This window comes from Ambystoma mexicanum, chromosome 5p (assembly GCF_040938575.1).
Source record: "Ambystoma mexicanum isolate Mex_15411 chromosome 5p, UKY_AmexF1_1, whole genome shotgun sequence".
NCBI classification, from domain to species: Eukaryota; Metazoa; Chordata; class Amphibia; order Caudata; family Ambystomatidae; genus Ambystoma; species Ambystoma mexicanum.
Window position 1 is genome coordinate 658,900,739 of NC_090930.1, and position 20,659 is coordinate 658,921,397.

The 20,659-nt window shown below is 46.4% G+C and overlaps 1 protein-coding gene across 4 annotated transcripts in view; it reads left to right on the plus strand.

Annotated features, from left to right (window-relative positions):
* The window catches only part of DRP2 (dystrophin related protein 2), a 1,496,582-nt gene that overhangs the window by 1,016,279 nt on the left and 459,644 nt on the right, over positions 1 to 20,659 (plus strand). The window lies entirely within an intron of this gene.

Below are 20,659 nucleotides of genomic sequence, written 5' to 3' on the forward strand. Positions count from 1 at the left end.
AATTATTTCATAGCTAGGACAGTGCAACTGGGTATTATACGTCAATGGGGGGGCTGTAGGATACTGAGACAGTCCCCCAGTGCAGGGGTTGACAGGGAGGCAGTGCAGGTGGAGAGTGGAAGGGCCCAGGACCGAGGTCGCCGACAGTGGACCAGTTGTAGCAGGGGAGAGGGAGAGAGAAAGCAGAAGCAAAGAGGAAGGTTTTGAGGTGCTTCCGTAAAAGGAGATGGTTCTCCTCAAGATAGTGCGCGGTACAAAACAATATGCGACATAGAACGAACAAGTACAACTTAACCCGTCTTTAAAGCTACTGTATAGTAATTAAATTGCGGTATAAACTCATCTAAAGAGTTACTTACATTATATTTGCATTTTCCATTGTGTCTGTGCGTAGGGCAGCCCCGAAATACCACTCCTTCTATGCCGACGTTATTTCTTCTAATGAACGAACATTAAATGGCTTTCGTTTCTGAAATTATATTCATTATCGTTTCTTACGTTATTGCCCCACACCCCCAAAAAGAAGTCTTTCGGGATGGTCCCGGCCTGTCAAGGTCAAATAACAATAGAACCTTATACTGAGTCGTGGGCCATTCCGGCACCCGAGAAAAAAATCAAAGCAGCTGACCTTCACTTTGAACGAGCACACATTCCTAGTTAGCAACATTCAGTGTAAGGCCATCTCACAGGACTCACAGAGCAATCACTTTTATTTACACAATACATAGCTACACATATTCAATGGGCCTGCGACATGAGGAGACTCGAGAGAACAGACAATCAAATTACAATCATTTAAACCGTGATGTGTATTTCTCAATGAGCTCTTCTTTAGGTGGACATGGAACAGAGGCAATGTTGGGTGGCAATGCAGTTGTCCCCTGCACAGGTTCGTTCACAACTCCATGTATGTGCCTATCTAGGACATCAACAATAAGTCTCTCAATAAAGTCATATTGCATATCCTCAAACGCTGGTTTGATAACCCATTGTTTACTTCTTTTAGTGAAGGCCTTATTGTAGCGAAGCGTCCCTAAAGTTCCGGTCGTCCTACTTTGTTGACGGCCAACATTATGGTTATGTGCCAAGACCGCTAGAAGAGTCCGATTTATCATGCCCTCCATGCCAAAATGCAATCGTTTTGGCCTGTACTTTAGGCACATATTGTGGAACACCTCCAAATCTCCTGTGTGGCAGAATTCCGTGAGTCCCCTCAAATCTCTTGTTATAGTTTTATCAAATACAATCTTTTCAATGGCTTTGTGAGTGGGTGATGAAGGAATCAACCACTTCTTCTTCCGTGCCTCCTCTGTGGAAAAATGGCCATGTTCACAATTGTGGAAATGTTGGTTTGTGGTCCAGCGGTGAACGTTGCTACAGTGTAGCATTACTGACCGCCATTTTTCCAGTAGAATTTCCAACGACCCTCCACATGTTTTTGAGCTCCACCAAAGATGGTTGCTGATTGACTTGGACCACTGTGAAATACCTTGCATATCTTTTTTTTTACCTGCAGCCGACATTTTTTTATTGATTGTTTTTGCAAGATGCCAAACGTCAAATTGGTGATTTATATTTTTGTACTCTTCTCTCATTGTCTTGGCAATTGAAACGTGTCTGTCCGTGGCTATCAGGTCGATCACCATTCCCCGCGATTGTAGTTCTTGCAATGATGCTACAAAGCCAACTTTCTCCATGGCCACTGAGGATGTGCTTTGTGACACCTGCACGACCACCGAACTCACAATTTTCTTACTTTCCATGTCCTGAAAGTGGTAGGTGCAGTACTTGGCTGAAAATCCTGGGCTGTCACACTGTCCATCACCGGCTAGCCTGAACCGTTTGCCCGCGAATGTACTATCAATAGACATTTTCTTCCATTCTCCAAGCTTCGCTAATGGCTGGAAATAGATAATCGGTTTGGTATTTGTAGGACTGAGTTTTCGCAATGAAATGGATTCCCACGAACTGAAAGAAAGACTCTAACTTTTTAAAACTTGAACCACTAAAAAGTGCAGCCGCTGCACAAAGTAGATTGCCTGCTGGCAGTTGCCCCAGCATGGGTTGTGCAGACCATGAGAAAGGATGATATTTTGTACAGGTGGCATGTATTTTAAGGTTAGTGCCTCGAATTGCACGAGTCACATTAATCAATGGCTCCCCACATACTTCCCCACCAACCGAATGCCCACATTTCATCCGAATAATAATATCAATCAAACAACTATCGAATACAATGAATTTGGCCTCTTTCCTTATACTGTCACTCTGCATCCCAGCTGGTTCGGCCTGTAACGTTGAGGACATGTCACTCACATGAAAGGTAGAATCTCTGATATCGTCTTCCGCTATGTTCAGTGATATTGATGGTGTTTCATTGCCGTCCACTTCATTCTCTTCCATTGCAACATCTGTTCCTTCTCCGGCGATGGGTGAATAAAACAATTTCTTCAACTTTCTCGCGGTCTTAGTTTTTGCGGGTGTGGATTCTGTGAATTGATCTCCGACTGCATCCGAACTACCAGGAGGACATTCACTATCAATGGCTGGATGTGGTATAGCTCCGTTGTCAATCACTTCATATTCTTCCCATTGGCAAGATGCATCTCCGGTCTCAAGTCCCTGCCAAAAGGTTTGACAAGCAACATCTCTCGTTCGCTTCACTGTCTGTGTAGATCTAGTTCGTACACCCACTCGCAACTAGAGGACAGATTGGAAAAGGGATGTTCAGTTTAAACACAACTTACAGTATTGAACTATTAACAGTGAAAAACAACATAATATAGTGACCAGGACACTAACCTTCTTTTGCTTTCTTTTCTTTGAAACTTTCTTGCCTCGAACTTCAACATCGGGACGCTGTTGCTCCGACTCGTGTGTGCATGTCTCCACTTCCTCTTGCGCTGCAACGACTATATTTTCATGATAAGCACATACATCACGCACTGACGCTCCATCGACTCCCTGAAACATAGAACTTTCATTAGTATGTATAGTAATATTGAAAACACAAAATGTACTTGGGGACCAATACCCACGTACATCTCAATAGCAAAACACGAATGAACGCTTTTTGTAGAACATTCAAACGACAATTATTCACGCATTGTTGATCTAGTTAGATGGAACTGTCAAGATCCATACCTCGGGCTGCTCATAGACTTCCATTGATGATATTATTGAAGATGATGCTTCAGTAACTCCCTGAAACACAGTAATTGCATTAGTATGGTTTTCTATTTTGTTAAAAAGAACATACACTTTGTGCAGGCGTCAACGGCTCATCTAAATAGACCTGCACAAATGATCAGTTAAATAATGGATATCTAAATATGATTCGATTTGCTCGATCGTTGGAAGTGTCACCACCCAGAGATCTGCATCAACTACTAGGGGTGATGTTCTTGTAGAAGAAGCTCCGTCATCTCCCTGAAACATAGTACTTGCGTTAATAAAGAAGGAAGTATAGCGGATGTATTCATGTCATATGATTTCGCTTGATCGAATTGTCAGTATCCATACCTCGAAATGCATAAGAACATCAAGGGACGATGTAACTGCGGTGCACACTTCTGCAAGCTGTTGCGCCGACCCGTAACTGCATGCTCCCCCTTCTTCTTGGACTAATGCTCCATCGACTCCCTGAAACATAGGACTTTCATCAGTAATGAACACAATATTGAAAAAAGAAGACACATAGGAGGGCGACGACAGAAGGACATATCAATGGCTAAAAACGAAAGAAACATTGTGTGTAACAATCACGCTACAAGAATGCAAGATCTGATGATCTCCATCGATGGAACTGTCCGGAAACGTACCTCGAGCATCTGACTGACATCAACGGTTGTCGTCAATGCGTTGGACTCCTCAGCATCTCCCTGAAAGACAGTACTTGCATTATTTTGGATAACAATAATTATAACTGAAAGCAAAGACTAGAGGACGAGTACAAGGGTGTACCATTAGGTAAAATAATCACACGATAAATTAAAACTATTGATTTACATGCCTAAAACAAGTCAGTGGCAGAATAGCTAAGTAAGATTACCCGATAGGCGCTTGAAGTGGCTGATGACTGCAATAACGACACGGATGGAGAATCTTCCGCCTTCATATTGAGTGGATACATAAATGGGGAAATTATTGTTAGCTAATGCTACACACTACTGCAAGGCCGAGAGATAAATACGTAAACTTGACTCACCAGTGGAGGGATGTGGACGAATAGAGTGGGAATAGCGGTTGAGAGCAATTTTCGCTTCGCTCGCGGTGTGTTCTTCTTTATTAGCAATGATGTGGAGTACATGTTATAGGTAAAGTGCCTGCTGCAGATGCGGTATCGATCACCCCTCTTGTCCGCAAAGACTTCTAGGACTCTACTTTCAAGCTCAGACGGTGGATATCCGCAATATCGGACCCATTCTCTTATCTGATCTATTGTCTTAGGGAAAACATGCATTATAGTACCTTCAGATTTACTATGAGTCTTCGAAGGGCAACCGCCAATGGAACAGGCAGGCATTGTGGAAAGTTCTGAAAAGTAAAGATCAACAATTCTCTATGAATACCAATGTGTTAAAAAATTAAATGACACATAAAAGGTTCAATGCAAGGTTCTTTTTGGTTCTTGGAACTATACACGTTATTCACATGCGGATAAGTATTTGAATAACTTTAAAAAATAGAAAAATAATTTCACTAAACTCAGAACATGTGACTAGTTCCTTGCATGTACTGTCTTGAACGAAAAGAAATTGGACGCAAAATGATTATGGTACATGGCCTTACCTTGACGAACAAACAGTTAGATGCAGGGATCAGAGTAGTTTCTTGTCGTAGAACAGGGAGCAGTTCACAGGTTGCAAACTGACGAGTTTCCTCGAAGTGGTCACGGAAGTTCACAGAGACGAAGAGCAGATAACCAGCACCTTCACGGGTTGACTAGCAAAGCGCAAAGAAGTTCTCATTAGAAATATGAAGTGGGTTATAAAGAATTCGAAACAGGGGTGTGTTTGTGAATGAATGACGTGTATATGTCGTGGCATTATGCGGTTTGCAGGGGGCCGTCCAGCGTGAGGGGGGATGCTTGGCAGGAGACACGGGGTCTGGAGGTAGACATGGGAACAACAACCCATGCTCTATAGACCACTTTGAAGTGTACATGGTCTTTGGCACCTCCTTGGCCTTTATCGCTCCCTGACAGCTCCACTTGCCAGCACAAGTACCCCGGTGCGAACTGCCTTTGATAGGGCGGGGGGTGGATTGGGGCGGTGGTCGTGCAGACAAGACACAGGAAGACTCGTGAATGGAGACACACTTATGTGGATTTCAGGGGGCCGTCCAGCGTGAGGGGGGATGCTTGGTAGGAGACACGGGGTCTGGAGGTAGACATGGGAACAACAACCCATGCTCTATAGACCACTTTGAAGTGTACATGGTCTTTGGCACCTCCTTGGCCTTTATCGCTCCCTGACAGCTCCACTTGCCAGCACAAGTACCCCGGTGCGAACTGCCTTTGATAGGGCGGGGGGTGGATTGGGGCGGTGGTCGTGCAGACAAGACACAGGAAGACTCGTGAATGGAGACACACTTATGTGGATTGCAGGGGGCCGTCCAGCGTGAGGGGGGATGCTTGGCAGGAGACACGGGGTCTGGAGGTAGACATGGGAACAACAACCCATGCTCTATAGACCACTTTGAAGTGTACATGGTCTTTGGCACCTCCTTGGCCTTTATCGCTCCCTGACAGCTCCACTTGCCAGCGCAAGTACCCCGGTGCGAACTGCCTTTGATAGGGCGGGGGGGTGGATTGGGGCGGTGGTCGTGCAGACAAGACTCGTTTGCCGCAGGGCCTCACCAAGGAGAGGCCATCTAACTGCATGTAAGAGGCAGGCTGCAGGATCTAGTACATGGAAGGCAGGGGGGTGAGTTTATAAATACCTCACCCTCCCAGGAGAATATATGGGTGCAGTTCACCCTGGAGACCCTGGATGCCTAGGCAGTTAGTCAGCAGCAGGCTGGCCTGTGGTGGCAAGGCGGCACGGGCCAGAGGGGGCTCATCTCTGTACCCGGTGCCCAAAAGGATGATTTATTATGATCAACCATATTGATTATTTACCTATAACCATGTTTTGTATCAATAAAATCCAACAGCCTTTTATTGCCAACGCTTGAACAAAGTGGTGTGGTAAGTATTTTTGGGGAAGGAGGCAAGGCCGGGAGGCTTGATGCCAACCCGCAAAATAACATATGTATGTCTGCTGCATATGGGTTCAACGGTTATGTGGATTGAAGGTGGGCGGCCAGCGTGAGGGAGGATGCTGGCCGGAGACATGTGGTGTGACAAGACAAGGCACAGGAAGACTATTCAATGGAGACACACTAGATTTATTTAAAAAATCAAAACAACCATTGTTAAAATATATGTTGGGTTTTATTTTAGATCTTAATTTCAATTGAACATAAATAATAAACATTACACATTGTAAAGTTCCGGTTGCAGCACATCCAGGGAAAATCCGCGGTATTGACCACTGTCGCTGGGGAAATGTTGTCTAATGGCAAGTACCGCACAGGCAGGTATTACTCTCCGAACGCGGTGTCCGAGCCTCCCGTGAAGCCACCAAGTGAAGCAACGATAGGCCACCAGCCTGTACCACCTGTGAAAATGAAAGATGCAAACTGTATTAAAATGACAAAAATTTCTAATCACTGTCGATTCAGGTAAAAAATGTCATTCTGCTTTGAAAAAAATTCTATCTAGAAAATGCACAATATGGAACCAATTTACATGCGTTCGAATGATATGTAGATGTAATTTTATATGTGGGAGACGACCATGAAATAGTAGTGGCATCACTGACATCCCAACTAGAGTATACTTACTCGTTACTCGGATTACGCGGACGAACAGTGCCGCGAAGTTCGTGCATAAGCACCATCATCATCCTCAACACGGTCCGTGAGAGGCAGGCTTCCCTGAACTCTGGCAGCTCGGTGATGCATTGCGGACTTGGCTCGCCTTCCGAAATGTAGGACAAGCACCCGGAATTTTCACGGCAGCAGCAGTTCTCCTCCTCAGTTGGCATTAGCTCGCACCGATTGCACGTGCACCAGGTGGAGACGCCGTCCATGCGACATGGTCCAGGCTCTTCATCCGTTGACTGGTCCTCCCAACTGCCGTCCGAATCCCCATCGTTTTCGCGTGCTTGCCTTTCCAGTAGTTCTTCCTCGGTGCACTCGGGCTCGTACATATACGGCATTATTGTAGCCATTGTGTGGTAAAGAAAGTAAAATAATTTACAGATATGGTACAGGTGTTCACAAGGCCTAGAAGCGGCGAAGGTAGCTGACCATAGCACAGAAACGAGTCACAGACTACTCAAAGTAACACAGATAGAGTAATGGAATCGAAAATCTGCTGCTGTGTGTTGTGAAACGGTGTGTTTATACTTATTGAGGAAAGAGGCGTCCTGCCATTTCCATGGCGACACTTCATTAGCTGAGGCGCAGCGATTGTTGACACGAAACGTGCTTTGGCGTTGGGAAATGGGCGGTACGCGTCTGCTGATGTCAGGCTCAGGGGCGGGGGATTTGATTTAGTGCCGCAAAAGCAGGTGAGCCAGGGCGATGGGGGGAAATGATAGGATTATCAGAAAATGGCAGCTGATTTCGAGTGCGTTAATGGACGAAAAGTCAGGTAAGGTCCATAGGAAAGTTTTCTACGATCTACCGATTTATGCTTAAAAACACATGGCCGAACCGTAGGGACAATAAAAAAAAAGTCCCGGAACTATCCTTTAAAGAAGTCAGTTGACATTGTTTACCAAACTTAAATACCACGCACAAGATATTTTATGGCGTACTGCCCAGATGCTAATCTTATTACCTGTATTTAGTACATTCGCCTCTACTTTGAGTGGAAGGGGTTCTAGACAGAAGAGAGCGTATCAGATATTTCAGGCTTTTGGCAAACTTTTCTAAAGTTTTGTGGAGTAGGGGTGGAAGTCCTAAGAACCTCAGCAATTTAGGACGAGGCGATTGTAGAAGATGTTTTAGGGGTGCTAGGAGAATGGAGGGAGCAGGGGGATCACCCATAGATGCTGGACGTGAACTCAATTTTAGAAGTTAGTCGCCATCTTGAAATTGAGGCCTAGTGCCATAGCTATGCCGGTACGCCTAATCCCATCCCGAAGGTTAGAAGGGTGTGCGTGCGTTTTCTGCTCACAGCCCTGACAGCCCTGCAAAAGGATAATTTCCTGAAAACACACAGTTCTCCATTGTGCCTTATCATTAGTGCATGTGACCCAGAAGTAATAAAGGCCAAGAGACGGCCGGAACAGACCTTTGAAGAGCTATCCCACAAGAAGGAGGGTGAGGGCTTTAGGCCTTCGCCAGTCCAGATCTCTAAGTTATAGTGGCATGGGTCGCCAGAGCACAAGACACAAACATTTGAGTGCAGTGACCAGTCCAAGACCCCTGGCCATAAAAATGTAAAGTAGCCAATTGATCAGGAGAATCAGAGAAAAGGGTCAGGCTGCCCCCACCATCGGTTCATGTGATTTGTGCTGTGTGGTGCCAGGTGAGAAGGTAACAAATTTAAACTGCGGGTGGGAAAGTTGTGGAGGCGCTGGCAAGTCTGGGATTGGAGCTGGGGTTCACGTAGTTATGAGAAGTTATCACGACCTCGAAAGTAGCCGCTTCCCTCATGTCCTTGGTACCAGGTGCACTATAGAACTATGAAATAATGAATTGTGTAACCAAATTGCCAATTAGAATCTTTGCACTTGATGATTGAAGAAGAGGATCCCCATGTGGATGGAGATGAGCACACGATGCTGGGACCAATCGCCTGGCATCCCGTATGAAGCAGGCTATTTGTGTATAGGGTCGCACCAACCAGTTACCTGCATTTGTAACCTATGTGATGTACGTCACTTGTGACGCTGTGTACCTTTAAAACCCATTGCTTATGCTGTTTTTGTCAGAGTGCTTTGTGGCAGCAGAGTTCTTTGCTGGCACGTAATTGTATTTTTGGGAGAATAAACCTTGTTCTCCTTGCAAGAGGTGTGCTGGGACTTTTTCCCTAGTGGGTTGTATTTTTTCTGGTGTGAGCGTTGAGGGGCTACTCTACAAAGGTCTGCTCATTTGACACAACAAACGGTTTGCTTTTTTTTGTAAAATTCAAGGTTCTTCTGGGTGTTTATAAATAGAAATTTCACAAGCCTGTGTTTTGGGCATATTCAAACGTTTAAAATGCAAAAGAGCAACCAAGATGAAATCTTTTGAGATTACATCAATTATTATTCTGCTACTTATATGTTACCCTTGACGATGGATACGATGAAGCTAGAATCATTCCTTTTTTATAATACGCTTCTGTAACATTTTAATAAAAAAATTATGTTGGGGTATGTTTGTGTACTGTCAAAGCCACTTCTATAACATGTGATTATTTTAGTTCATGGTAAGGACTGCAAATGCATAAATTGTCGGAAACGCTATCTTCACTGCTTAACTGGTGTGTAATCATGGATGTGTCATTTAACCTTGTAATACCTAACCTTTCAAAATTGTCGGTCTCTAAACCCTTCAAAATGGTTGCCCTTAATAGTGATTTCGTACTCAGGCTATGATGCTCAAACACGCCTCACTCATTGTTTCAATGGCTATAGTGTTGCTTCCTCTATCATAATAGTGATCATTGATATGTTGCAAACAACAGTCACTAGCTGCTTTGCTCTCTAATGGCAACGAGGTCACTTCAAGGCATTACATTATGCCTGACTCCAGGGCTTTTAGGGAGGGTACTGATCATCTAACTGACCCATTCACCCACCTGCTCACACTGTACGTTCCCACAGGAGCGTTGCCATTAGTAAACACATGCATTTTTAAAATGCTGCATTTCAACGAAGCCGTTAGAAGCTTCGTGGTTCAGGCAGCTTTCACGCGGAATGCCAGAAGATCCAGGAAACTGGCAAACACTGTGTATGTTCTTAAGACGTTATCGACATCCCCTTTTTCCCTTTAATCTTTTCCAGAGACACTGGTATGTTATCAGCCAGTAACAAGAGACCATTACCCGCGACCATGCTTTTTTTTTTAGAAATGTCCTAAAAGATAAGGTTATTATACTTTATAAATTCTATATCAATTTCTTATATTGATTCACTATGATATATGTTTCAATCATGTTTCACATTTTGAAGCATCAATTGTGTGATATTTTATGCCACAGATGGCCTGGAGAAGGCACCAACTCTCGAAGACAGTTGAAGGGTTTTTAATTTTTAGTGTAATAAAGGGCCCCCCTCTCTATCTCGTGAAGGGTGTTCCCTTCCTAAACCAGTGGTCCCTCAATCCAAGATTGTCACTAGTGATCTGTAGCCCCCATATCGAAAAGTCTGCCTAGCTTAGTGTGGTGGCCCAAAGGCAAATACCTTATCTATCTAAGTATCCCTCAGGGGACCATCCAGGTGGTCCCTGCTCTAAGTTCCCCAATCTGATGTGAAGTAAGGGTTTATGCCTTACAGACACTCAGGTGCCACTTGGTCTTATCCTTCCACTCTGTGATGTTCCCCTCCCTAGGTCTCTCTGATGCTCTCCCTTACCTCCTCCTACTCCATCTACTTCTCTTCACGCCCACATGACAATTCCTCATCGCCCTCCGATGTTTCTCTCTTAATATTCTATCGCTACCCTCCAAGTTTACTCTCAGCTACTCCCTCTCTCTCTAGCTCCCATCCACACTTCTAGTATTCTCCCATCTCAGCCCTTTTACTACTCTTCCCTCCCCACACTACCCCCTTGTGTACTACTACTGCTACTCTCCTCAACACTCTACTCCCACTAACCAACACCTTACCTTGCACACTCTTTTAGCAATGCTTCTCCACATTCCTATGCTCCATCCTTCCCCTACCTGGTCTCTTGGTTATCATTCTCCCCTGACCTCACCTGAAGAACCCACACCTTCATCCTTCCTTTCCTCCTTTTATCCCCCCCACCACTTCTTCCTCCGTTTGCTCTCTCCCTCTACTGGTTTCTCAGGCCAACCAGTGGCTGTTCTCTTTGCTGGGAAAGTGTTACAATCAAGGACACATTCAAAAGGGGTCTAAACGCCAGACCCTTTCTTGTGGGCGTGCCTGCTGGTCTCTGACAATGGTGGCTCCCAACACTCAATGTCCAAGTCCATGCGAGTGCTTCTCTGCTGGATAAAGATATCAACTTGGTGAGGGTCCTGTTCTGCATCTCCCGCACAGGTGAGTATAATTTCCTTAAGTATGTGAACCCCACTGGGTATTCCACTGTCTGACTTGCCCAGTTGTTGTGCTGCTGATGTTTGCTGTCCCTCAGCGTGTGTATCCAGCCGGAGTGATCCATGCCCTGACTAGCTCTGATGTTAATGCTGATGCAGGACACGTAGCAGCTTACTTGGTTCAGGCTGCATGATCTGTTCTGTATCTCGCTTGCTTCGCTTCGTCTCTCTTTTGTTGCTCGCTGACATTGGAGATCCTACAAGACAAAGAGAAAGGCACTGGTCAGAATGGTGCTGTGAAGGCATGGGTTGATTGATCATGGTACTTTTTCAAGAATACCAGCAAAGGCAGAAGAAATATGGAGTAGGGCCCTCCCAACTCTTATCTCACCGCCACCGGGGTAGACCCAAGCTACCAGTGTCAGAAGGGCACTGTACAAGACCACTTGCATTACATTAGACTGCTTTCCATTTGGTACAAGGCCATTATCATTCAGGGTAGACAAGGATGTGGTATTGGAGAGTGCAGCCAGGAACCCAAGCTAGGGAGGTGAACACAGCACCCTGACTGAACCTGTAGAGAAGTTCAGATCGCCAGGCTCTTAGTCTAAGCTCTGGCGCTTAACCCACTTTCACCCAGACCTAACTTCAGCCATTGCCCATGCCATTGCCGTGACCCATGCCTAACATGCAAGTGCAGGTGGGAAATTGACACCCAGTAAAGGGTCGAGAACGAGAAATAATGCAAAAACAGGATTCTTTGTGATTCTCCCCAATATACATAGAACTGAGGAATCAGGACTGGCAGTTCTACATATCAGTTATCTGTCTGTAGACATAAATGTTATTAATTAGTTGTTATAGTGGTGGAGGTCCCGTATCTAGGTAACCTTCAATAATTACTATGAGTGAATGTTACCGTCTTCAAGGAAACCAATTTACTGACGTTCTGACATAGTGATACATTGTATGTTCAGCTTTTCATTATGTTCTTATAAGTTTGCTTTCATTCTGCTTGTTAAACAATTCCCTGCGTAGCCCATAAGCCAGAAGTACTAGATGCAGCACATGTGTTTAGCCAGATCCCCTACATTCCAGCTCCCAAGGCAACATAGTGTTTGCTACTAAGCAGAAAATACGTGGCCAGTGAGACAGAGCTGGTGAATAGATACAAATAGATGCCAACAGTATGAACTACTTTGACACGGCTTAGAGGACATGTACAGGGACAGGGGCCCTGGGGTAAATTGGGGTGATGGAATGGCGAAGATATACACAGTGTAAGACTACCATATTTTGTAGTGAGGTTTACTCAGATTGCGTGAAGGTGAGCAAAAACGTGAAGTGAAAGGCAGAGTCGGGTAATGAGGAAAACAAATGGAATAGACTTACTGTGATCAGGTTTGCTGACCGCTGACATGGCTGTCACGCTGACCCTCGCCAGTGTGGCATTATGCCAGTGGGTAGGCTCCACAGGAAGTCAGTGGAAAGGGGACTGGACAGCCTAATCGTGATTCCTCAGCTCCTCCGTGGGCTGCAGAGGGCCCTCTATACAGGCTGGATATCCTGATCCTCCTCCCCTTCAGGCACCTCAGTGGGATCTGGACACATCACAGAGATTTGGCTCCAGGAGTGTGCTGTTTGAGCTCCACGCCCTCAGAGCTGTCTGGAACGCTGCCCGTGCTATGGGTCATGCCTTTGGAACAGAGGAGACAGAGACGGGCCAACTGTTCACAGATCTTTATTCTTACTAACTACCCTTCCGCTCTCACCTCGTCACTTCCCTTCTCCACCACACACCCCAAATAATTTCCTCCCACACAATTAGGCTAAAAGGCCTCATATGCTAACGTGACACCTCCCCCTTCTTGAACACGAAGAGGGATCAGTCCATTTCCTCTATGAGTCTCATGGGCTTTATCTTGACCCTCACAGGCCATCCAGCTGGCTGGCATTCCGGATCTTCCCATGGGGTAGATTGTCGCAACATCTCTCTTTCGTCCCATTCTTCCTCTGATTCCTCACTGTCTCTCATGTATGACTCACCCGAGTCTCTGTAGGTGTCCTCTTCACAGTTGCTAATCTCCCCCCAGCTTTCTTGAAATGAGAGATGTTCCTGTGATAGTCCATTAATCGCCATCGCTCGCTGTGATCATTATGCCATTTCGGGTGGACACTGTGAAAGTCCTATGAGCGAACGTGGGGTCCTCCTTCCTTTGTTTTGCTTGTTTGACCACCACCTGATCCCCAATGTCTAATACTGTTTCCCTGGCTCCTCTGTGAGTGTCAGCTACCTCTTTCATGGTTTGCTTGGCTGCTGCATGTCATGCCCTCATGTCACGGTCCTTGTTGCTTGTCTCTGTTTCTTCTGGGTTCTGAGGGAGTCGTGTCATGACTTTAAAGCCAAACATGAGGTTGGCCGGGCATTCGCCCCTGGAGCAGTGTGGCGTGTGACCATACTCCTGCAGGAATTGATATAGGACTTGTTCAAAAGGCTTGCCCATGATGTGAGCTATTTGCGGTGTCCTCTTAATGAGACTAGAGGGATGTTATCTCGCGATGCTTGAATCCCATGTAGTCCACAAAATCTGCAAAATCAATGCTCGTTAAGGGCGGCACATTGTTTGATATGATAGTCTTTGGTATACCATATGCCGTGAGTATCCTGTCCAGGGCCGGGATGACTGCCGTAGCAGCCGTGGAGAGTATGATCTGGACTTCTGGGAACCTGGAGTATTCGTCAATTAACACTAGTATGTACGATCCATCTCTCAAGAGCCCAAAGATGTCAATTGCTAGCTCTTCCCAGATGCTGTCTGGCAGGCCCGACATCTGCAATGGGTGAGATTTTGGTGGAGGAGCCACCGTCCTGCATATGGTGCAAATCTGTAGTGCAACCTCCACTCTGTTGTCTAGCTGGGGAACCAGACCTTCTGGGGGAGCTGTTTCTTGGTAGATGCAATTCCCTGGCGAGATCAATGATCCTCTGGCGAAGTGACCTGGGTACTACGGTAGTACGATCTTGCAGCCTTTGAGGACGATGTGGTCTTCTGTGACAGTGAGTTCCTCTTGGACGAGGCACAGGCTATGCACATCATCCTTGGTGGGCTAATCCATGTGTTTGGCCATGTCTTTAGCATGTTTCATCCTTCCTGCCTCAAGGCACTGAGCTATTGTGGAGAGCGCAGGATCAGCTTCTGACTCGTGTTGTAGTGTCGCCCAAGCAATCGGGAACATCTTCATTTGATGAATGACATAGTTCAGGTAGTCTTCTGCTCTCGATTTTTCCTGCCGGATCAAACCCCCGGGGACGCGACAGGTAGTCTGCCAGGTTTTTATCCTTCTCGGCCTATGCTGTATAGTAAACTTATAGTCCTGCACCCGCAGACCCCATCGAGCAATGCGTGGGGGCATCCTGGCTTCTGGATTTCCATAGATCGTGAGCAGGGCTTGGTGGTCGGTGATGATAGTGAAAGCTTTGCTGTATAGGAAGAGGTAACCACCGCCAGGCTTTCCTTCTCAGCCTGAGAGTACTGCTGCTCCGAGTCCGTGAAAGTGCGGCTTGCGTATGCGACCACCTGCTTGTTGTGGGGTGTCTTCGGATCGAATTGTGACAAAATGGCACCAATTCCCACAGGACTGGCATTTACTGTCACTTTTGTATCCTTAGTAGAGCTAAAATAGGCCATGTCTGCTGCAGATGTGATTTTAGAACACATGTCCTCAAAACTGGCCTGGCACTCTGGCGACCAGATGAAATCCTGTCCCTCCTTGGTGAGCTCACAGAGTGGCGCGCTGATGGTGGCGTAATTTTCCAGGTATCTGGAACAGTAATTGGCCAGTTGCAGGAAGGATCTTAGGTCCGAAACAGCGGTTGGCCTGGATGTTTCTGTCAGGGCTGGTACATTTTCCGGTGTCACGCCCTGTTTCGAGAAAATGTGTCAAAAAATTGTCAAGGGATGTTTCCGAAATTCACATTTGCCCTTGTTCAGTATTACTCTTGCTTCCTCTAGCACCAGACAGATGCAGTGCAGCGTTTCATCGTGCTTGCTGGTGGATTTGCCAAAAACCAAAATGTCATTGCTGTAATTTAAGCAATTTGGTATGTGTTTTATGATCTGATGCATCTTCTCCTGGAATATATTTGCCGCTGATGATATACCAAAATGAAGTCTCTTGTAGCAAAACAAGCCCATGTGCACCAACGGATTGATCACTCCTCTGACTTTTTTGGCAGTGGGACTATTGGTGAGACCCACAGCGTCAGGCCACTCGCACGTTCGATGATGTTGAGGTGCAGCAGCCGGCGGAGCTTCTCCTCGACTTGCTTCTGGATGTTGATGGGGTTTCCCCTGTAGTGCTTTGCAACCGGTTTGACCGTGGGGTTGATGTGCAGCTAGACCTTACAGTTTCAAAGTTTTCCCAAGCCTTTTAACGAGTTCGGGAACATTTTGACCATGTCCCTGTCCAGGGCTACGTATTTGTGTGCCATAATGCGGTACAGGATATGCACCAGGCCCATGTCCAGCGCCATTTTAAAGCTCAGAATGCATCCACTGTTGGCTGCCGTGGATAGAACATGCAGTTGTATGCGGGCCGTGTGAGATTTGTGTGCGGACACAGTGGTGAAAACGCCATTGCAGGGACGTGCGGTGTCAGACCCAAATGAGTAATTGTCCACCTTTGACGATTTCAGTTTAGGGGGTTGTGGGAGTTTGTTGTATGTCTCTTCGCTCATGACATTCACTGTTGCCCCTGTCTATGAGGAAACCTGTGGGTGTATTGATGACTTGCAGGGTTAGTGTGGGACTATGCTCTTTTGTTGTGTCATTCTGTAGTGCCCATACATATCTTCTTTTCCGTTGGTCCGCAGAGCAGCCTGATGAGTCGCTCCCGGACTGTGAGTCTGCCGCTACATATCTAAAGTTATGTCTCGGCCGACATGACGTCCTTCTTTCTGGAGATCTCTGTGATTTCCGTTTGTGGTATTTCTCATGTTCCCCATTTTCTGGCTTGTATCGCCTGGGGTCACGGGTGCACCTGCATTCCTCCCTGTGGTATTTTTGTTGTCACCTGCAGCTGGGCAGCAAGGAGGTGTGAGGTGGGGTTTGTTTAGCGTTCTTGCATACCGCACGGAAGTGCTCCTCTCCTCCGCAGGCTGCACACTTCTATCCCAGGGCGGGGCACGTGCCCTCATGGGGGTATTCATAACCGCATCGGTAGCATGTCAGATTAGTTTTCATGGTGCTCGCTCCTGCCATGGGCGATAATTTCTCGATAGACTCGCAGTCTTTGTTAGATGAGAACATTTTTTGTTTTCTCATATTCTGAACTTGTAGGGAAATAGCTGAGTCGCACTGGGCCATGGCCAGAATCTCATCCAGCGATCTCTGTTTCTGTAGTTATTTTTTCCGAAATTCAGAGGACTCACACCCTGATATTATTTGAGACCTGAGCACCTCATCATTGGAGTAGCGGTGGAAAGTGCAGTGTTTCAAACGGATGCCTAGTCTCATGATACAATTGTCAAGGGTCTCCCTCAACTCTTGGGTCGTTGTGCAGAATATGTGTAATTCACAGTCAAAGTTGGTATGTGGGGCAAAATAGGTGGCCAGGGCCTCTTGTATTTCCTGAAATATTGCTTTTTCTTCATCCACCTGCTCGTATAGGATGTCACGAACAGCCGCACCCACTGCCAATGTCAGTAAGTTCTTCTTTCTCTCTTCATCCACCTAGCCCATTGCCCCTATGTACACCAACCATGGTCTGCTGGCAGGCACCCTTACACCCAGTGTTTGTCTTGGGCCAAACTGCGCCTTATTCAGGGAACTGCACCCTTTATTTTCAGGGTTGGCGGTGGTGGTACGAGCCAGCACTCATCCCCACTGTCCTGGCTTCCGCCTCTGCAGTGTGGAGACCGCTCTCGTACAGACATGTGCGCTGCTTTGCGCACGCAAGAAAAAGCTCAGGTTGCCACTGTCGCCCTCTCCTGCACGATCATCTCACGGGGGGCGAGGCTCGCTCCTCAGGGCACACTGCTGCAGGCCGCTCTGCCTGCGAACATCACTGCCACTGCCCGGCGTAGTATAGGGGTGCAGCGTGTTGATTGTAGGCTGATCCACCTACCGGATTCACTGCCGCCTCCCGGCATGTCAAGCGGGCATGATGCAACAGCGGGGATCCGCTTGTCGCCATTGTGCTGTTCGGGCTCTTCAGCCCTGCGCTGCGTGCTCCGTGCCCTCAATGCTGGCTAGCCCGCCACCCGTGCTATGGCTCGGGCCTTTGGAACAGAGGAGACAGAGACGGGCCAACTGTTCACAGATCTTTATTCTTAATAACTACCCCTTCTGCTCTCACCTCGTCACGTCATAACATTTTTTAAAATTAAATTATCCTATAACTGTGCCATAGTCCAACTAGCCCCTCAATGCAGTGGCTTGCTTCTAAAACCACTTGTTGCTCTGTTAATAAACAGAGCAACAACAAACAGCTGACTTTGCGCTGACGCAAGTCTTTTAAGCCTGCGGCGCAAGGAGATGACACAGACGCAGGCGACTGTTGCCAGGAAGCCGGTAATTGAAGTCAAGAAGACTTCAAATGTTAGTGCAAGCTAAAAGAGCACGCACCAATCAGTCGATACACATATATAATGAATTTACACAGTAAAAACAAATCGAATACAAATATTAAACATTTTAAAATAAATTATTCTATAACTGTGCCATAGTCCAACTAGCTGCTCAATGCAGTGGCGTACTTCTAAAACCGCGTGTTGCTATGTTAAAGAACAGAACGGGGTGAGGATGAGTAGCGGCTGGACCACCTTCTTAGCCCCACACTACTACTAAGTCAGCAGTGATCCAAATCATAAAGATAACACAAATGCAGCCCAACAGGTACACCTCCTTCGCTTTTCGTGATAAAGCAACAATGATTACATTTTCAATCGGAGGTGCAAATGTTCAAGTGGCACCACGGACTGCAGTGTCGTTGACTGCAGCAGCTGTCAGGAATACATATGTAACCTTTGAACCTGCCCTGTGCCACTGAAGGACACATGCTGCAGTTGTCAGGAGACTGGTTCAGCATTGGCATATGTATGCCCTGTGCGTTGGCATGGAGCTTTATGAAATGGGTCTGATTACCAGCCTCCCCTTTCCTTTCAGAAACAGAATAACCCACATCATTTTCTACTAATACAAATCAAAAAGTTAGGACTTTCACACTCTTGCAGATGGCAATCCATCACAGCATCAGTGGATATTGTTATGGCTCGCCGCGAAAACAAACAGCTGCACATGCCAACTGTTCAGTTAACAAGTTGATCGGCAGAGTATTTTTATACCTCATCTCCGCTTTGCATATATATCACTACAGAACCTAAAGTACATGGGTCATTGCGGCCCAAGCTGCACACGTAGACTCGTCAGGTAATACGCTGGTGATCTTGCTTCATGAGTGCCTAATTTTCTCTTTGCAAGAAAGCTTAGTTATATGGGTTATTTTTATGCCACAAATGGTCTCAAGAATACACCAACTCCCAGATGACGTTTCAGGGTTTTTATTTTTAATTTTTAACCTATTGGCCGCCCCTCTCTCTCTAACATAAGGATGGGCAGTGCCACCCTAACCCGGGCTTGCCTTGACCCGGCCTGGCACTGGTGATCGATAACCCCTACTATAAAGAAACGAGCTGTCTATAGGTGATAGCGAAACAGCCAGCACCTTCTCTATCTAGACTTCTTTTGGCAACAATCTAGGTGACACCTACCAGGGAACCCAGTTGGATAGTGCCTTCCAATAACTCTGGGCACTCTCATAGTCCTCCATGCTCTTCTACTCCTTTCCCTGGCTTTCTACTCTCTCTCCATGCTTCACTACTCACTCATGTTCTCTATTAATTGTCCCTCAGATGGGATCTCTCTCTCTCTCTCTTCCACCTACCATCTACTCTCCCCTTCTTCTCTGCTACAACTCTCCTGACTCTTCCACACTACTACTCTCTTCTCCACAAGACTACTTCTCCAACTTGTACACTCTCATTCCTCCCACCTCCATGCAACTACTACTCCACCGCCACACCCCTACTACTCCCATTCTATTCTACCACTCCTCCCACCTTCACAGCACTACTACTGCATTCCTCAGTTACCCTCATTGTACTCCTTAAGTGACCCTTCACTCACCCCACTCACCCCATACTCTCCTACTAGCACTTTCACTCACACATATTACATGCACACTAACAACACAGTACCACGTAATTTCACCAGCCACTACCTCACCTTTTCTGTAAACTACCTTCACTCTACATTCCACTGTCCTTCTTCATTCTGGTTCATTGGTCTGCCGCCTCATCCTCTGACCTCACCTAAACAACACACACCTCCATGTTTCTTTTTGTCACTTATATCCTCCCCCTCCTATGATTCTCCATTCTGGTTCTCGGGGACAATATTTCCCTGTACATCCACCCCCCAGGAGGCTTTACAGACATCCACACACATAAGAGGAATCTAAGCCCCACCCCCCTTTCTCTCATGCTGGTCCACCAGGAATCCTCAATGGTGGCCTGCTATGATCAAAGTTCCAGTTCATGTGAGGGCCTAGGTCATTGGTGTCTCAGTGTCTGTTAAAGATCTGCTCTGCGGCTCTGTTATCGGTAAGCAGTTGCTCTGTTTTAGGCTGCGGACAGACACTGCTGAAAAGCCGCTCCATGGCTCTGGTGCAGGTGAGCACGGTTGTTGTAAGCAGTGGATGGTAATATTGTGCACATGCACTGGTATTTGGTTTGATGGTGTCTTCTGTGTCGTGCAGCAGTTGCATGGTGTTCTGCTGCCGGTTGGGGGTCAGCTGACACTTGATGCCCCTCGAGAGGCTCTTGCATCTCTTCCATCCACAGGTGGGGCTGCTCATAACTGTAGTTCTCTGGAACAAATAGCGAGAAACAGGTCAGTATTTGGAAATGGAGGTATGGCATATTGAAGAGTGGTAACATGTTCAATTATACATGCACAAAGAGAAGGGGCACGTACTGGGGCTTTGCCAATAGCCACCTTACCCCTTTGGTGCAGAACTAGCTCTCGTTTCCACCCTGCAAGGCCTCCCAGCCCATGCTGAGGAGGATCCACATCCCTTCTTGACAGGGTCAGACCACTGGCCCTATCACAGTTAGTAAGATTGCTTTCCCAATTGATTGTATATTAAGCCTCAGTTCTAAATAAATGGATTACGTACATCATTCAAATTGTCTTTAAGTAACCCTTTATGTATTAGTCTGGTTCCATGGTTTTTCACTGTAGCTTTGCATTTCTGTTTCTCTTATAGTACAGCTTTGACTGTTACCAAAACAGTGTTGTCCTTGGAAAAGCACAAGGAAAGGCACAAACAATATGT